We start from the raw sequence: 20,120 nt of genomic DNA, 5'->3' as shown, positions 1-20,120 counted from the left end.
AGCGCAAGGAGCGCACGTCAACCCAAGCACCCGCCCCTTCAACCACCGTCTGCCCCACCTGTGACAGAGACTGTAGGTCCCGCATTGGACTCATCAGTCACCTGCGAACTCATTTTTAATGTGGAAGCAAGTCATCCTCGGTTCCGAGGGACTGCCTAAGAAGAAGAATATCTTCCAGCCCCCGAGATATCTGCGTTCCTCCAATTCTGGCCCCTTGCGCGTCCCCGATATTATTCGCCCCACCATTGGTGGCCGTGCCTTCAGCTGCCTGGGCCCTAAACTCTGGAATTCTCTCCCTAAACCTCTCCGCCTCTCTACCTCTCTCTCCTCCATTAAGACGCTCCTTAAAACCTACCTCTTTGACCAAGCTTTTGGTCACCTGTCCTAATATCTCCTTATGTGGCTTGGTGTGAAATGTTGTTTTATAATACTCCTGTGAAGCACCTTGGGACGTTTTACTAAGTTCAAAGCACTATATAAATGCACGTTATTGCTGATGTTGTAACAGTGATTCCTGACCCACAATCTCAGCAGCTGTGCTTGCATTTCTTTCATGTTTTTCAGGTCCGCAGCCCAGCCAATCTGCCAGAGCCCACTGGACACATATAACAGAAAGTCTCCCTTACTTTGTCAGGCTGGGCTCTTAACTCAAAGGTCATGCTAGAGTTGGGTAGAAAGTCAGTGTATAGATGTCTCTTATTCAAGCCAGATGATCATTAAACCAGCAGTGCATCAAGCCTGCTCCTTCCACAGGCCACGTACAATCTGCTCTATCCAACCTATTTAATGGCCCGAGGAAAGGTTCTGCAAAGTATCTCCCTGCTTCTTAAAGGTAAAGGAAGCAAAACTTTTGATTAACTGCCTGCCTTTCCGGCCTACATTATTCACCTTTGACCAGTTGAGTGGCTCAGTGGGCAGCACCCTCGCCTCTGAGTCAGAAGGTTGTGGGTTCAAGTCCCACTCCAGAGACTTGAGCACATAATCTAGGCTGACACTCCCAGTGCCAGTACTGAGGGAGTGTGGCACTGTCAGAGGTGCCGTCTTTCGGATGAGATGTTAAACTGAGGCCCTGTCTGCCCTCTCAGGTGGACGTGAAAGATTCCATGTCACTATTGCGAAGAAGAGCTGGTTCTCCCTGTATCCTGCCCAATATTCATTCCTCAACCAACATCACTAAAACAGATTATCTGGTCATTATCACATTGCTGTTTGTGGGAGCTTGCTGTGCGCAATTTGGCTGCCGTATTTCCTACATTACAACAGTGACTACACTCCAAAAAGCACTTCATTGGCTGTAAAGCGCTTTGAGACGTCCTGAGATCGTGAAAGGCGCTATAGAAATGCAAGTCTTTCTTGACACATACATAGTCTTAGCAGCACAGGAACCATCATGTTCCACACAACACCCAGTCATCTCCATCTGTACTCCTCCTTGTAACCCTTAGTCCCGTTCCTAAAAAGATATTTATCTGCCCTTTTTAAAGGTATTCATTCACACAGCATTAAACTGTTTGCCGTGAGTCCACCAAATCTGCTGCTCATGGGAGAAGAATCTCCATTTCTCAAGCCTTCCTCGAAGCGTGTTCATCCTTGTTTTATGTCCTCCAGTTTTGTGCTCACAGTCCAATTGAATTAACATTATAGTACATCACAAGGCATCAAGGGGTATGGGGAGAGAGCAGGAATATGGTATTGAGATAGAGGATCAGCCATGATCTCATTAAATGGCGGAGCAGGCTTGAGGAGCCGAATGGCCGACTCCTGCTCCTGTTTTTCTATGTTTCTATGTGATTATAGAAGCTTGTACCCAGTCACCCTCAAGAAAAAAGGGAGCAAAATCGGCAGGCATCGGACCCGAACCTGTCTCATTCCCGCTGGGTGGGTTAGGTCAAAGTCGGGGCAACTCCAAAAAAAAACCCACCGTGTGGGTTTGCGGAACAAGCTCAAGGAGCTAAATGGCCTACTCCTGTTCCTATGTTCCTACGTGTGCCAGACCAACCTATAAAACTGATACCATGTCCATTCATCCTCAAGGTCATCGCTTAGCCTTTTTTGGCTAAGAGATGAGCTTGATGGTACCTCCAATAGCCACGTGTCATTGTCAGTTCAGTACAAAAAGGTACAATGAATGTTGATTGGCTGGGAATGCAATTTCGCAACATTTTATGATGACATTTGCAACTTTCTGGTGGCTGCATTGATCTTTCCTTTGGCCATCTATGCCCACCGTCTTTCGGTCACTGTTGCCCAGTGACACATTTGCTCCCTATGACTAGCCTTATGGTTATTGTTATAAATCTCATCATTCATCAAAAAACTACTCATGAAATAACACTGGACGGCCAGCTGGGGGCGCCGTCCAAGGAGTATAAATACTTGGGCGTGGCCCCAGCTTTCCAGGGACATTTTGTAAGACAAGGAACTAGTGAAGTACAACTAGACCTCCATGTTTTGAAACAAGTTGATTAAAGCCTTGCTTTATACTCGAACCAAGTGCGTAGTGAGTTTTATTACGTCAGTTATGTTTCTTCTCCTGTGGTTAGGTTTGGGGATTAGCCAGCAGAGCCGTGAGGTGCAGCTCGATTGCGAAAACAGAACAGTATTATGTCGAAGGAAGGTAGACACTGACACCAAACATCTCTAGGGTTTCAAGCAAGCTATTTATTTACAGTAACAGCACTGCTGAATCACTCTGTTCCCCGGTCCCTCCAATGGTTGGTGCTGCACATATATTTGTATGCATGTGCTTAACCCTGCTCTAGGTGCTTCTGTACTTGGAGTCAATGAGGTAGATTATCCAAGTCCATGACAGTAACAAGGTCTTCTGCCCAGCGCCAAGACGCATTGGAAAATAACCTGCGATTTTCTGTCCATTTGGACGAACCAATGAAAATCCAATATGTGCTGGCAATAGGCGAACGACCTCAACCCCAGTGCAGGCACAGGGCACATTGCAAGGCGCATTCCCGACCCAAAGAAATGGTGATTTGAGAAATGACTTTGGACATTGTTGACTGCCAGAGGCCCACAGTAATGTCGAAGAAGAGAGCTGCAGTTACCTCGGCCAGCACCTGAAACTCATAGATTGTGTGAGCATGACGCTCCAAACCCTCTCTGAACTTGCCATATAGGTATGAAAATATTTCTTAAACCTAAATTTTGCATCTGATTTTAACCTAATCCGCCCAGCGGAAAATGGGCCGGTTCAGGTCGGACGCCTGTTTTACACCCTGCCTGATTTTATGCTTCATTAAAGTCAACGGGGGTGCAAAATTAGGCCAAGTGTAAAACAGGCCCGAACCCGTCTTGTTCCCACTGGGCAGTTTAGGTTAAAATCGAGGCTTAATCCCCCCAAAAAAGCCATGGTGTGCCAGACCAATCTATAAAACTGATGCCATGTCCAAACATCCTCAGGGATGCCTCTTTGTCTAGGAGATGACCTTGTGAACCTCCAATAACCACATGCCATTGACAATTCAGTGCCAAAGCGTACAATGAATGTAGATGCAGTAGCCAGTTCCATCCCGCGTTGTTACTTATTTCACTTTGGAATATATAAGTAGTCTTGATTGCCCCCCACCTCGGAGATCATTGTGATCTGAGTTGTAGCGCAGTTCTGAAAACTTGCTTCAAAAAATGCCTCCCGATGTGGAGAAGTAAGTTATTCCACTTGTGACCCACACCTTCGTAAGCCACAAGTGACAGAAATCGTGGTCGCTGTCAAAGTACGATCCTCTCTGTATATAACCCCCCTGAGAAAACGATTTGTCTTTAGCGAAGCATTACTAGAGAATGGACCTGACGTATTCAGTCCTACTTTCTTTCCGAATCCCGGCTGGAAGCTGGTAATGTTGGCATTGCCTTGGCAACATTAAGATGCATCAGAGTTTTCGCAGTTGCAGTCGAGGTCCTGATCTTTCCTTCACAGCTATTCACACTGCACCAGAGCTGCCTTCGAAGCTGTCAGAAAATCTTTTCACCCTGAGTAAGCTTGAAGACTTCATCCCTTGAGGGGAGAGGGATCCTAGTTTCGACGCCACTGAAACCCCGCTGACAGTCCGACGAACATTTCCTGCAAAGTCGAACAACATTTTATTGGCATTTGGTGCTGCTTCTCAAAAGGATGGAAGACATTTCGATTTATTTTTCATCTTAGCTTCTACATTTTTCCCTCCTCAGCAAACACTTTCAACTGAAGAGCATGCAAGTAAAGTCCTTGATAATTGGTTTCATACTGGTTTCTTCAAAGGGGTCCATGTACGGCTGAACCTTTTCACAGTGAAGTCTTGTTTGCCACGACAACATTCTTTGTGTCGTACAAATTATTTTGCAATATGATTGAATGTTCCTGACTGACATTTTGATGAATAAGCAAAAAGGTCAAGTTCAGTAGTTGTAAACACTCAGCTCAACCTCGAATTGCTGCACTCCCGACACTGATTCAAAGAATGATTGAAGAGTCTAATCCAGGGAAGGCGCTAAACACTGTCCCTCCTCCCTGTATCCTCACTGTGTTGAAATCAAGACCCATTCCTTCTTCTTAGGCAGTCCCTCGGAACCGAGGATGACTTGCTTCCACATTAAAAATGAGTTCTCAGGTGACTGATTAGTCCTACAGTCTCTGTCACAGGTGGGGCAGGCGGTGGTTGAAGGGGCGGGTGGGTGGGGTGCTTGGGTTGACGTGCGCTCCTTGCGCTACCTGCGCTTGGCTTCCGCTTGCTCCCGGCGAAGAGACTCGAGGTGTTTGGCGCCTTCCCGGATGCTTCTCCTCCACTTTGTGTGGTCAAAGGTTGTAATCTCTGGATTACTCCCGGTGCCACGTGCTAATGAGTATAGGAATAGGAGGATAGAGCAGATGAATGCGTGGCTAAAGAGTTGGTGCAGGAGGGAGGGCTTTAGTTTCCTGGATCACTGGGCCTGCTTCTGGGAAAGGTGGGACTTGTACAAGTCGGACGGGTTGCACCTGAACCAGAGCGGGACAAATATCCTTGCGGGGAGGTTTGCTAGCACTGTTCGGGGGGGTTTAAACTAAAATGGCAGGGGGTTGGGAACATGAGCAGGGAGACAGAGGAAAGGAAAACAGGGATAAAAGCAAAAGATAGGAAGGAGAAAAACAAAAGTGGCAGTCAGAGAAATCAACGGTTTAAATCAAACGTGGCCACAGTAAATAATATTCTAATAGGTCTAAGAGCGTTAAAAAAACAAGCCTGAAGGCTTTGTGTCTTAATGCGAGGAGCATTTGTAATAAGGTGGATGAATTGGCTGCGCAAATAGAGGTAAACGAATACGATTTGGTTGGGATTACAGAAACGTGGCTCAAGGATGGCCAAGACTGGGAACTCAACATCCAGGGGTATTCGATATTCAGGAAAGATAGGCAAAAAGGAAAGGGAGGTGGGGTAGCATTACTGGTTAAAGAAGGGATTAATACAATTGTAATGAAGGATATTAGCTCTGATGATGTGGAATCTGTATGGGTAGAATTGAGAAATACTAAGGGGAAAAAAACATTAGTGGGAGTGGTATATAGACCTCCAAACAGTAAGGTGGAGGTTGGGGATGGCAATAAAAGGGAAATTAAAGAAGCGTGCAATAAGGGCACAGCAGTCATCATGGGTGACTTTAATCTACATATAGATTGGGCCAACCAAGTTAGTAACAATACTGTGGAGGAGGAATTCCTGGAGTGTTTACGGGATGGTTTCCTGGACCAATATGTCGAGGAACCAACCAGAGATCAGGCCATCTTAGACTGGGTATTATGTAACGAGAAAGGATTAATTAGCAATCTTGTTGTACGAGGCCCCTTGGGTCAGAGCGATCATAATATGATCGAATTCTTCATTAAGATGGAGAATGAAGTAGTTGACTCAGAGACAAGGGTCCTCAATTTAAATAAAGGAAACTACGATGGTCTGAGGAGCGAGTTGGGTAGGATTGAGTGGGGAATGGCGCTCAAAGGGTTGACGGTGGATAGGCAATGGCAAACATTCAAAGACCGAATGGATGAGCTACAGAATTTGTTCATCCCAGTTTGGCATAAAAATAAAACAAAAAAGGTGACTCAACCGTGGCTAACAAGGGAAATTAGGGATAGCATAAGATCCAAGGAGAGGACATATAAATTGGCTAGAAAAAGCAATAATCCTGAGGATTGGGAGCAGTTTAGGAGTCAACAAAGGAGGACAAAGGGATTAATTAAGAAAAGGAAAATAGAATGTGAGAGTAAGCTATCAGGGAACATAAAAACTGACTGTAAAAGCTTTTATAGATATGTGAAGAGAAAAAGATTGGTGAAGTCAAGTGTAGGTCCCTTACAGTCAGAATCAGGGGAATTTATAAAGGGAAACAAGGAAATGGCAGACCAACTAAATACATACTTTGGTTCTGTCTTCACAAAGGAGGACACAAATAACCTCCCAGAGATGCCGGGGAACATAGGGTCTGATGAAAGAGAGGAACTGAAAGAAATCAGTATTTGTAGGAAAATGGTGTTAGGAAAATTGATGGGACTGAAGGCCGATAAATCCCCAGGGCCTGATGGTCTACATCCCAGGGTACTTAAGGAAGTGGCCCTAGAGATAGTAGATGCATTACTGGTCATCTTCCAGAACTCGATAGACTCTGGAACGGTACCCATGGATTGGAGGGTAGCTAATGTTACCCCACTATTCAAAAAAGGTGGTAGAGAAAAAGCGGGGAATTATAGACCGGTAAGCCTGACATCGGTAGTGGGGAAAATGCTAGAGTCTATTATAAAAGATGTAATAGCAGAGCACTTGGAAAGCAGTGACAGGATCGGACAAAGTCAACATGGATTTACAAAAGGTAAATCATGCTTGACTAATCTACTGGAATTTTTTGAGGATGTAACTGGTAAAATAGATAAGGGAGAACCAGTGGATGTGGTGTATTTGGACTTTCAGAAGGCTTTCGATAAGGTCCCACATAAGAGATTAGCGTGCAAAATTAAGGCACATGGGATTGGGGGCAAGGTATTGACTTGGATAGAGAACTGGTTGGCGGACAGAAAGCAAAGAGTTGGAATAAACGGGTCGTTTTCCGAGTGGCAGGCAATGACTAGTGGGGTACCGCAAGGATCGGTCCTAGGACCCCAGCTGTTCACAATATATATTAATGATCTGGACGAGGGAATTGGATGTAATATCTCCAAATTTGCAGACGACACAAAGCTGGGCGGGAGGGTAAGCTGCGAGGAGGATGTCGGGAAACTCCAGTACGATTTGGACAGGTTGGGTGATTGGGCAGAAACATGGCAAATGCACTATAATGCGGATAAATGTGAGGTTATCCACTTTGGTGGCAAAAACAGGAAGGCAGATTATTATTTGAATGGATTGGGAGAAGGGGAAGTGCAAAGAGACCTGGGTGTCCTTGTGCACCAGTCGCTGAAGGTAAGCATGCAGGTGCAGCAGACGGTTAAGAAGGCAAATGGTATGTTGGCTTTCGTAGCAAGAGGGTTCGAGTACAGGAACAAGGATGTCTTGCTACAGTTGTACAGGGCCTTGGTGAGACCGCACCTTGAGTATTGTGTGCAGTTTTGGTCACCTTACCTGAGGAAGGACGTTCTTGCCATGGAGGGAGTGCAGCGAAGATTCACCAGGCTGATACCTGGGATGGCAGGAATGACGTATGAGGAGAGATTGTGTCGATTGGGCTTATACTCACTGGAGTTTAGAAGATTGAGAGGGGATCTCATCGAAACCTATAAAATTCTGTCAGGTCTGGATAGACTAGATGCAGGAAGGATGTTTCTGATGGCCGGGGAGTCCAGAACCAGGGGTCATAGTCTAAGGATAAGTGGTAAGCCATTTAGGACTGAAATGAGGAGGAATTTCTTCACCCAGAGAGTGGTGAACCTGTGGAATTCTCTGCCACAGAGGGCGGTGGAGGCTAGTTCATTAAATATATTCAAGAAAGAGTTGGATATATTTCTTGAGGCTAAAGGGATCAAGGGATATGGGGAGAAGGCAGGGACAGGGTACTGAATTTGGATGATCAGCCATGATCACATTGAATGGCGGAGCAGGCTCGAAGGGCCGAATGGCCTACTCCTGCTCCTATCTTCTATGTTTCTATGTTTCTTGGGCCAGGGATTCCCAGGTGTCGGTGGGGATGTTACACTTTTTCAAGGAGGCTTTGAGGGTGTCCTTGAAGCGTTTCCTCTGCCCACCTGGGGCTCTCTTGCCATGCTGGAGCTCCGAGTAGAGCACTTGTTTTGGGAGTCTCGTATCGGGCATGCGGACAATGTGACCCGTCCATCGGAGCTGATCGAGTGTGGTCAAAGCTTCGATGCTGGGGATGTTGGCCTGAGCAAGATCACTGACGTTGGTGCGCCTATCCTGCCAATGGATTTGCAGGATCTTGCGGAGGCAGCGTTGGTGGTACTTCTCCAGTGCTTTGAGGTGCCGGCTGTACATGGTCCATGTCTCTGAGGCATACAGCAGGGCGGGTATCACTGCTGCTCTGTAGACCATGAGCTTAGTGCCGGGTTTGAGGTCCTGGTCTTCAAACACTCTCTTCCTCAGGCGACCGAAGGCTGCACTGGCACACTGAAGATGGTGTTGGACTTGGTTGTCGACGTCTGCCCTTGTTGACAGTAGGCTCCCGAGGTATGGAAAGTGGTCCACTTTGTCCAAGGCCTTGTCGTGGATTTTGATAATCGGGGGGCAGCACTGTGTGGCGAGGGCAGGTTGATAGAGGACCTTTGTCTTATGGATGTTTAGTGTAAGGCCCATGCTCTCGTACGCTTCGGTGAAGGTGTTGACGATGGTTTGGAGTTTGACCTCCAAGTGAGCGCAGACGCAAGCGTCGTCTGCATACTGTAATTCGACTCACTCACTCTAAAAAGCAGGGAGATACTTTGCAGAACATTTCCTCAGGAGATTAAACAGGTCGGGTAGAGTCTATAATAGAGCAGATGGGGGTCAGTGGGTAGCACACTCGCCTCTGAGTCAGAAGGTTGTGGCTAGGCTGACACTCCAGTGCAGTGTTGAGGGAGTGCTGCACTGTTAGAGGTGCTGTCTTTCAGATGAGATGTTAAACCAAGGCCCTGTCTGCTCTCTCAGGTGGACGTAAAAGATCCCACGGCCACTATTTCGAAGAAGAGCAGGGGAGTTATCCCCGGTGTCCTGGTCAACAGTTATCCCTCAACCATCATAACAAAAACAGATTAGCTGGTCATTATCACATTGCTGTTTGTGGGAGCTTACTGTGCGCAAATTGGCTGCTGCGTTTCCCACAGTACAACAGTGACTCCACTTCAGATAGTACTTTGTTGGCTGTAAAGTGCTTTGAGATGTCCGGTGGTCAGGAAAGGTGCTAAATAAATGCAAGTCTTTCTTTCTTTTACATGGCCTGTGGAAGGAGGCGGGGAGGGGGAGGCTGAAGGCTTCCTTGAGGGGCCTGGGGGTTGGGGGAAGCACTCCTGCTGCTCCTGCTGGCCCACAAAGAGTGCTAAAAGAGCCAATTACCTTGGGGAGCCAGTACCTCACGCCTTGTCTCCTACTTGTCCAGGACCGCCTCACCTCTCTCAGTCATCCTTTGCTCCTACAACCTACTGGCTTTTAAAACCGAGTGTCGCCTACTTCTTCCACTCTTTTCAACCTCCATTGGTTCCCTGCATTATTGTGCCTGGGCCTTTCATTTTTTCTAAAATTTATTCATGGGGGTGTCGCTGGCAAGGCCCCATGAATGAATAAAATGCTCATCCCTAACTGCCCTTGAGAAGGTGGTGGTGAGCTGCCTTCTTGAACCGTTGCAGTCTTCGTACATGTCTTCACATTGTTCCCTTTGGGGAACTGTATGAAGTGGTGGAAGGATTTCTGGCCGCGTTAACGCTCGCTACGCCAAAGGCCCACTCTGTCCGTGTGGTGAAGGCCTTATTATAGTTTCTTGTAGTAGTTTGATACTGAGTGGCTTGCTAGGCCATTTCAGAGGGTAGTTAAGGGTCTGGAGTCACATATAGGCCAGACTGGTAGATTTCCTTCTCTAGAGGACATTAGTGAATCAGATGGGTTTTTACAACAATCGGGTAGTTTCACAGTCACAGATACAAGCTTCTTAGTCCAGATTTGTTTAATTAACTGAACTTAAATTCCCCAGTGGCTGTGGTGGGATATGAACTCACATGCATCAGTCCAGGCCTCTGGATTACTAGCCCAGTAACATAACCACTATGCTACCGTACCCCTAATAATCACAATACTTTTTTTTTTAAAAAGCACTCCCTATTTCTTCAGGGTTTGAAGTCGATTTGTAAATAACTACAGTGTGTGGCTCGGTGTCAAAGTTTAACTGATAACCCTCCCGAGAAGCGCCTTGGGACGTTTTACTACATTAAAGGCGCTACATAAATGCAAGTTGTTGTTGTTGTTGTTGTTACAACTTGCCGACTTGCATTCTGTGTCATGACAAGTGTATTAGATTATCAGATGTAAAAATTTAAAAACAAAATGTTCAGGTTTAGGTGCACTCTTAAAAGCAATCCCCAAAAATGCCCTGGGATGCAAACCTAACTGGACCACCGCGTAACCAAGTATTCCCAGTCTGGCAGATCACTGGACAGTGGGTACATAATGGGCCACTCTCCACTTTCCCTAGATCTTGAGAGGCACAAACTTAACACTAAACCCCAAGAGAACACAGACTAACAGACCACCAGAGAACTTTCCCACTCCAGCGACTGGAGCACATAATCCAGGCTGACACCCCCAGTGCAGCGCTGAGGGAGTGCTGCACTGTCGGAGGTGCTATCTTTCAGATGAGACGTTAGGCCGAGGCCCCGTCTGCTCTCTCAGGTTGGCAGAAAAGATCCCGTGGCACGATTTCGAAGACGGGCAGGGGAGTTCTCCCTGATGTTCTGGCCAATGTTTATCCCTCAACAAACACCTAAAAACAGAGTATTTGGTCATTTATCACATCGCTGTTTGTGGGAGCTTGCTGTGCGCAAATTCCTACATTACAACAGTGACTACACTTCAAAAGTGTTTCATTGGCTGTAAAGCGCTTTGGGACATCTGGTAGTCTTGAAAAGCGCCATAGAAATGCAAGTCTTTCTTTCATTTACACTCTCTAGACCATGAAATGCCCACCTCCAATACGGAATTAGACATATTGGCCCAGAAATTCAGGTCGGGGGCTTCCCACGGGTGCAAGCCCCCGACCTGCACTTACCTAGCGCGCCGGCCGTTGAGCTGTGGGATTCCGATCCTGGGCCTGCTCCAATTGCCGGCGCGCAGTGCTTGCGTATCCCAGGGGCGCAGTTAGTTCGACGCGGCCTCTGGGATCACGTGGGCCATGGAGAGCCAATGGTAGCAGGGAATCCCTATTCATAGACCTGTCAAATTTATGAATAGAGTTCGGCCCCAAAACATAACTAAAACTTCAAATAATTTTTTTTTTAAATCACATTTTTAAAATAACTATAAATTACATAAAATAACTATTTTAAACAATAATTTAAATTTTTGAAAAAATTAATTACAGTTTTGAACGGGGCTAAAAATAAACTTACCTTTCTTTAAAGTATTTAAAAATAATAAACCTGTGGAAAAAATGTTTTAATTTTACTTAATTCACCACTTACCTTGTTAAAAGCAGACTTTGTGCCTGCTTTTTGAAAGCGTAGCTGCTGGAGACTTACCCTCCCGGAGAAACCTGCCAAAAAAACAGAAGTTCCAGGCATACGCGCTGCCTCTCTGGCGCACGCATTCGACCTGTGAACCCCTTCCTTGAAGGGAACGGAAGTTCCGGTTTCCCACGCATGCGCAGTGCATTCACGAAACCGCCACTTTCGTTGGGCCTATGCGTGAGTACCCAGCGCGTACTCACCCGTGGGGACCCGAATTTCTGGCCCATTAGTTTAGATTTCCCACTGGTCTCCGTCCGATTTTGTCACGTTTATCGAGCGGGTGGCAGTGATCGTCGATGCTGGATTTCTGTCTATTTTAGCATTCTTTCCATTTTCCACCATCATTTCCAGTGTCCAGAAAATCTGTCAGTAACAATATGGCACTGTCATATGTCCCACTGCCCATCATTCTGCCTCATTTGCGCTGGTTCATATTCGTGCCTGTATAAAATGAGCTTTTATCGGGTTGCTAGGCAGAAGAGAATTTTAACGGGCAAGGTTCAACATTTACAGGTGTAATTAAAAGCTCTTTTTTGTTGTCTTGTTTGGCTGTTGCCAAGTACTCTGTCACCCGCCTTTGTACCATTGTGGGGCTGTCCCTCCCCACTCCATTTCTGACAGGGTATAATAGCTTTCCCATTGGTAATTCCTCTCTTCCTTTGCTTCATGTAAGAAGAGGAAGAGCCATGGAGGGATGCCATGGTGCTGAGGCTGCAACATAGCGATGGCACCCACCTGTTGGTACCTCCACACCAGAGTATTACGTAGAATTTACAGCACAGAAACAGGCCATTCGGCCCAACAGGTCTATGCCGGTGTTTATGCTCCACACGAGCCTCCTCCCACTCCTCTTCATCTCACCCCATCAGCATATCCTTCTATTCCTTTCTCCCTCATGTGTTTATCTAGCTTCCCCTTAAATACATCTATACTATTCGCCTCAACCACTCCCTGTGGTAGCGAGTTCCACATTCTCACCACTCTCTGGGTAAAGAAGTTTCTCCTGAATTCCTTATTGGATTTATTAGTGACTATTTTATATTTATGACCTCTAGTTTTGGATCCCCCACAAGTGGAAACATCTTCTCTGCGTCTACCCTATCGAACCCTTTCATAATCTTAAAGCCCTCTATCAGGTCACCCCTCAGCTTTCCCTTTTCTAGAAAAAAGGGCCCCAGCCTGTTTAGTCTTTCCTGATGGGTATAACCTCTCAGTTCTGGTATCGTCCTTGTAAGTCTTTTCTGCCCCTTCTCCAGTGCCTCGATATCCCTTTTGTAATATACAGGCAGAGGTGCTCCAATCTGCACTTGACCAAGGAGCAGTACCTACAAAGGCTTTGCTTCCCAACGGGAGCCATGGAAGAGTTACGGCCAATACTGCAAGCGGATCTACGGTCCCTACTCACCGCTCTCTCAGTGGCTGTTAAGGTCACAACCCCCCCCACCTCCCTCTCCCCCTTACCCTCTATGTCGGGGGGCCATTCCAGGATACCACTGGGATAATCTGGAATATTAGCCAAGCCATTGTTTCCTATAGCAGTGGTTCTCAAACTGGGGTCCGCAGAGACTTTCCAGGGGGTCCGTAAAATAAGCGAATGAGCGGCGGCCGGAGTCATCGTGTGGTGACTGGATGAAGATCACGTCAGTCATTATCAGCACGCTCGGGTGCCTGTGGGTTGTTGCTGATAATCGTGAGCAAACCAGTGACTGCCCATCGCTCCCACGAGCACCTCCTCACTTCCAGGCGTCACCGCACTCGCGCGGGAATATTTCAACAGCTGGCGAACGTGCGGCGAATGACTGACCCGGTCCTCTGCCAACCGCAACACGAGGGCTCCTCAACGAACCAATGAAAAGTTATGGGTTTAGTTCTTGCAAGTGTTTTTTCTATGAAACCTCTCCTGTGGGCATGAGCGGCGGCAAAAGCAAATCAACAAAAAGATTTGGCTACGGCAGCTGAGATGGTAGGAAAATCTCTGCTTCGAAATATAGAGCATCTGTAGCATTATAATTTAGATTGTGGGTCTGTGATTACTAATCCATATGAAAAGGGGCCCTTCAACTAAAATGGCTTGTGAGCCACTGCTTTAGAGATAGCAATCTAATCTGTTTCTCCGCCCACACCCGAACCCCTCCCCCCTGACCGCTGGCAGGAAGATGACAGGGTCCTGTTATTTTACAGAGTGGCTGGATTCCCCCAAGGTTTGAGGAAGCACTGGTGGTACCCACAGAGCTCCTACAAGCTCCCTTGATCAATGCCTAGAGATACATGACCAGGCAATGGTTCAACTCTTTCAATGTGTTGCTCATTTGGAGCCAACAGCACAACATAATTAAAGTGAATGCTCGTGTCAGCCGTGGCTCAGTGGGTAGCACCCTCGCCTCTGAGTCACAGAATCACAGAAAGAATCACAGAAACCCCACAGTGCAGATAGAGGCCATTTCGGCCCATCGAGCCTGCACCGACACATATCCCACCCGATCCCTGTAACCCCCCGTATTTAATCCCCCTAACACTAAGGGTCAATTTATCATAGCCAATCAACCTAACCTGCACATCATTGAAGGTTATGGGTTCAAGTCCCACTCCAGAGACTTGAGCACAAAAATCTAGGCTGACAGTCCAGTGCAGTGCTGAGGGAATGCTGCACTGTCGAAGGTGCCGTCTTTTGGATGAGACGTTAAACCGAGGCCCCGTCTGCTCTCTCAGGTTGACGTAAAAGATCCCATGGCACTATTTCGAAGAAGAGCAGGGGAGCTCTCTCCGGTGTCCTGGCCAATGTTTATCCCTCAATCAACATAACAAAAACAGATGATCTGGTCATTATCACAATGCTGTTTGTGGGACCTTGCTGTGCGCAAATTGGCTGCTGTGTTTCCTCTATTACAACAATGACTACACTTCAAAAGAACTTCATTGGCTGTAAAGCGCTTTGAGACGTCCGGTGGTCGTGAAAGGCGCTATATAAATGCAAGTCTTTCTTTTTTCCTGTCTCACTAGGGATGCACTAAGATTTTGGAAAATCCAGGCCAGCATCTGAATTAGGGATGGATCTGCACATAAAGGAAGCTCTTGCGCTGTTGACCCTTCCAGGCCAGCCCAGGAGACATTTAATCCCATTTAATGGCAAGCTGCAGCCCTCAGTAGCCTTTGTGATGGAGTGTGGGATTCTTACTCAGTGAGCCTATGTTGGAATAGTATCCCAGGACTGAAATTCCAACGTCACTGTACTCTGGGAAACATTTAGCTTCAGGCCTCCGTTGTAAAATAACAATTTTTATCCCCCACTTTCCTCCCTTCATCTTTTGAAGATGTTGAACCTTGCTAAGCCCAGTTGCATTGGAGGCAGTTCAGAGACGATTCACTAGGTTAATTCCAGCGATGAGGGGGTTGACTTATGAGGAAAGGTTGAGCAGGTTGGGCCTATACTCATTGGAGTTTAGAAGAATGAGAGGGGATCTTATTGAAACATATAAGATACTGAGGGGGCTCGACAAGGTAGATGCTGAGAGGATGTTTCCCCTCGTGGGGAAATCTAGAACTCGGGGGCACAGTTTCAGAATAAAGGGTCGCCCTTTTAGAACTGAGATGAGGAGGAATTTCTTCTCTCAGAGGGTCGTAAATCGGTGGAATTCTCTGCCCCAGAGAGCCGTGGAGGCTGGGTCATTAAATACATTTAAGGTGGAGATAGACAGATTTTTGCAAGATAAGGGAGTGAAGGGTTATGGGGAGCAGGTTATGGATTGGCAGGATAGGCGCAGTGTTTTCAAGCAACAGGAAGGGCCCATGCGAGCTCCCCTCCCCCAGCTCTGCCAGCAGGGGCCGTTTCCTCTGTGATCGTTGAACACATCAGGAAGCGGCGATATCAATAGTCAAATCACAGGTCTAGAGTCACATCTCGGCCAGACCGGGTAAGGGCGGCAGATTTCCTTCCCTAAAGGACATTCGTGAACCAGATGGGTTTTAAACAACAATTCAATAGTTTCATGGTCACCATTACTATTTAATTAACTGAATTTAAACTCCCCAGCTGCTGTGGTGGGATTAGGAACTCATGTCTCTGCCCAGATTATTAGTACAGAACCTGCTAGGATTACTAGTCCAGCAACATAACCACTGTGCTACCATACCCTCAATGCAGTGAGCTCCTGATTTCAATCAAGTCACTGTGTGCAGTTACCGAGCGGAGGCCAGGGATTTCTCCAGAGGAATTTTTTAAAAACTGCAGGACCAATGGTTCTATTTTAACAGGGGGCTTTTCGCTTGTTGTATGGGGCCTGGAATAACTCTGGCTCCTAGTAGCCTTTCTTTGCCTTGTTTGCTGTACGTCAATGAGAGGAAAGGGAACAGTAATGAATCCCAGCTTGGTCAACATCCCATAGCTGGGCAGGTTGTGAATGAAGGCCAAGAGGAGCGTACAGTAGCAAGGGCCATAGGTGAAGGGGAAATAGGCCACAAATGGCCCCTGGGCTATATGATGATGTTTCTCTGTACTGAGGAGTAGAAATGTAAGCTGCTATTGTTGCATGTTTATTCACAGATCTTTGCAAAACTTAAATTACCTTGAAAATTAGATAGGGCCCTGGTGAGACCACACCTGGAGTATTGTGTACAGTTTTGGTCTCCTTACCTCAGGAAGGATATACTTGCCATAGAGGGAGTGCAATTAAGGTTCACCTGGGATGGGGGGATTGTCCTATGAGGAGAGATTGAGTAGACTGGGCCTATATTCTCTAGAGTTTAGAAAAATGAGAGGTGATCTCATTGATACATACAAAATTCTTACAGGGCTTGACAGGGTAGATGCAGGGAGGATGTTTCCCCTGGCTGGGGAGTCTAGAACCAGGGGTCACAGTCTCAGAATAAGGGGTCGGCCATTTAGGACTGAGATGAGGAGAAATTTCTTCACTCAGAGGGTGGTGAATCTTTGGAATTCTCTACCCCAGAGGGCTGTGGAGGCTCAGTCGTTGAGTATATTCAAGACAGTGATCGATAGATTTTTGAATATTAAGGGAATCAAGGGATATGGGGATAGTGCAGGAAAGTGGAGATGAGGTAGAAGATCAGCCATGATGTTATTGAATGGCGGAGCAGGTTCGAGGGGCCGAATGGCCGACTCCTGCCTCTATTTCTTATGTTCTTATGTAAAATGTCATCTTAAAATTATTTTCCTCACACTGAGTGATTTTGTGATTTGTACCAAAAACAACCAATGTGTTCCAGCCATGTGTTGGAAACTCAGACCAAATAAAGATTAAATAAGAACAACAGTCTACATTGCAGTACGCCAAAGACAAGAATCCATCTAGCCTTCAAAATAGATAAAATTAGACTGGTGGCTGTTTATTAATTTTAGTTTTCATGGCTGAATGGGCCAGGATAAAGGTAAACATGGAACAAGGGAATGCGAGATTCACAAGCTCAACTAATCTTGTATTTCTAATGCCATCACATCTTGAACAGGGTCCTCTGCCTGGCAGTGTGAATTGTGCACTGGTTGAATATTGAGAAATCAGGATTGTCACCTTGCACGGTTTCTACCACAAGAGGTGATTTTCTCTCTTCTTCCTGTAGCACTTGGCAACACAAATTTTTTTTTTTAATGTCTTATTGTGACTAGCTCTCGCACCTGTTTTATCTTTTATAGGTTCGGATCTCTGTAGGTCGCACATGCACTATTATTGCAGGGATGGGGGAAAGAGCGGAGAAGTGGGACTAACTTCGAAAGAGCTGGTGCAGACTTGATGGGCCAAATGGCCTTCTTCTGTGCTGTACTAGTCCATGAGTCTGAACAAGGATTCTCCCCAATATGTGAACCAGTCTTTTTCCTCTCGACCGACTGGCCTGCTGTGTATTTCCATGTATTAATATGTTTGTTTCATGATGTATTGCCATGTATTAATATGTTTGTTTCATGATGTATTGCCATGTATTAATATGTATGTTTCATGATGTATTTCCATATATTAATATGTATGTTTCGTGATGTATTTCCATGTTTGTTTCGTGATGTGTTTACCTCTTATTTTCATTGTACTTTTCTCACCATGGGTGGAGGGGGTGGGGTGGAAAAAAGCAACAAAAATTAGTTTTATTCATAATTAGCAATCAACTGTTTCAGTAAACCCTCCTGAAGATGGTTGATAGGTCAAAATACTGTTCCAGGTTAACTATTCCACTTCCTGTCTCTATATGATTTCCTCTCCTTTTGCCTCCTTTCAAGACTGAACGGCTTGTGTTATTCTAACATAATTGCGATTCTTCAGCCTGAAGTCGAATAGAAAGTGTTCATCCTGAGCCCTGTTTTATATTAAACCACAACTGCGGCAGGACAAGGGGATGCAGGTGCTAATCAGTTAAAAAGCAAGTTCCAAACTGATGTTGGGAAGCAATTCTTCACACAGAGTGGGTAGGGGAGAGGGGGTAAAAACTTTTTTTTTATTGATTCACAGGATGTGGGCGTCGCTGGCGAGGCCCAGCATTTATTGCCCATCCCTAGTTGCCCTTGAGAAGGTGGTGGTGAGCCGCCTTCTTGAACCGCTGCAGTCCATGTGGTGAAGGTACTCCCACAGTGCTGTTAGGGAGGGAGTTCCAGGATTTTGACCCAGCGACGATGAAGGAACGGCCAATATATTTCCAAGTCAGGATGGTGTGTGACTTGGAGGGGTACTTGGAGGTGGCGGTGTTCCCATGCGCCTGCTGCCCTTGTCCTTCTAGGTGGAAGAGGTCGCGGGTTTGGGAGGTGCTGCTGAAGAAGCCTTGGTGAGTTGCTGCAGTGCATCTTGTAGATGGTACACACTGCAGCCATGGTACGCCGGTGGTGGGGGGGAGTGAATGTTTAAGGTAAGCAATCACTCTTGTGATTAAGAGGTAGTTTGATGCTATGATGGGGGTGGTGGTTGAAGGTTTCTATTGAAGGATGAGCTAGATGGGCCAAATGGCCTCTCATCTGTTCTTCCCTTTGTGTTTGAAATTTTATCACCACTTTAAACTATGCAGAAGCGGTTCATTAAATAACGTAGAAATCTCCTTTGATCTGTCATAAACGGCTAACGGAAGGATTTGAGGCATTTAAGTAGAGTAAGGCAGAAGATTATAGCTTACAGCAATTTGACTCTGTTTTTCATACAAGAAAACATCGAAAACACACTAAATCAGTAAAGGTTTGCAATCTCAACATTTAAAGAGGGCAATATATAGAAACAGTGCAACCAACCTTTCTTTCAAAAAAAATATTTAACTGCGGTCCTCTTCTCTGCAGCCATTTGATAAATGATCTGGGCCGTATAGAAAATGGTTCAATTATATGTTTTAAAGCAGGATTTCTTTTTAACAGATTCTTTGCAGCACTAAAACATACTTTAAGTTTTTTTTAATTCATTTATGGGATGTGGGTGTCGCTGGCGAGGCCAGCATTTATTGCCCATCCCTAATTGCCCTTGAGAAGGTGGTGGTGAGCCACCTTCTTGAACCGCTGCAGTCCGTGTGGTGAAGGTACTCCCACAGTGCTGTTAGGGAGGGAGTCCCAGGATTTTGACCCAGCGACGATGAAGGATCGGCGATATATTTCCAAGTCAGGATGGTGTGTGACTTGGAGGGGAACTTGCAGGTGATGGTGAAATAAAAACAGAAAATGCTTAAGAGATTAAGAGACAAAAGGGATGATGGTGCAAGGCAAATTCTGCCAGTGCCATTTACACCTCATCTAGAGCCATCTTTTGTTTCTTAACTTGTCCCATTACCATCTCCTTTTGCCTTGCACCATCATCCCTTTTGTCTCTTAATCTCTCCTGCCTTCCATCCAATCACAGACCTTCCCTTTGGTTCTTTCCTCCCCTCCCCCCTTTCCCTGCCCCTGAACTTGCTTAAAAACCTGTTCCATCTCCAGCTTTTTCCAGTTCTGACGAAGGGTCATCGACCTGAAACATTGACTCTGTTTCTCTCTCCACTGATGCTGCCTGACCTGCTGAGTATTTCCAGCATTTTCTGTTTTTATTTCAGATTTCCAGCATCCGCAGTGTTTTGCTTTTGTCGGTGCTGGTGTTCCACCTGCAAGTAAATGCCCATAAACTGTCCAAAAAACCCACAACAGAAATCACATGCAGACAGGGCGGTATGTGGGTTTCCACTGATTGTTTTTTGGGTTGTTTCAGACAGCAGAGGAGCAACCTGATTACCCAGGATCCATTTGAAGAACAAAGAAGCAAAAAGCCCCCTTTTGGAAAACAGTAATCTCTTCTATCGGCAGTGTTCAGTTGATAAAACTCCCATCTTCAGTAATTCAGTACAGGGTTCGAATGCTCGCCTTCATTCACTCCTCAGACCAACCTCCTCGGTCTCCTGTCCTGAAAACTAACAATGATGGTGATGACAAGGCAGAATAGTCAGCTGTGGCTCAGTGGGTAGCACACTTGCCTCTGAGGCAGAAGGTTGTGGGTTCAAGTCCCACTCCAGAGACTTGAACACA

Source organism: Somniosus microcephalus, chromosome 33, assembly GCF_052327205.1.
Source record: "Somniosus microcephalus isolate GS21.2 chromosome 33, FLI_Smic_1.0, whole genome shotgun sequence".
NCBI lineage: Eukaryota > Metazoa > Chordata > Chondrichthyes > Squaliformes > Somniosidae > Somniosus > Somniosus microcephalus.
This window is presented reverse-complemented; position numbering follows the sequence as displayed.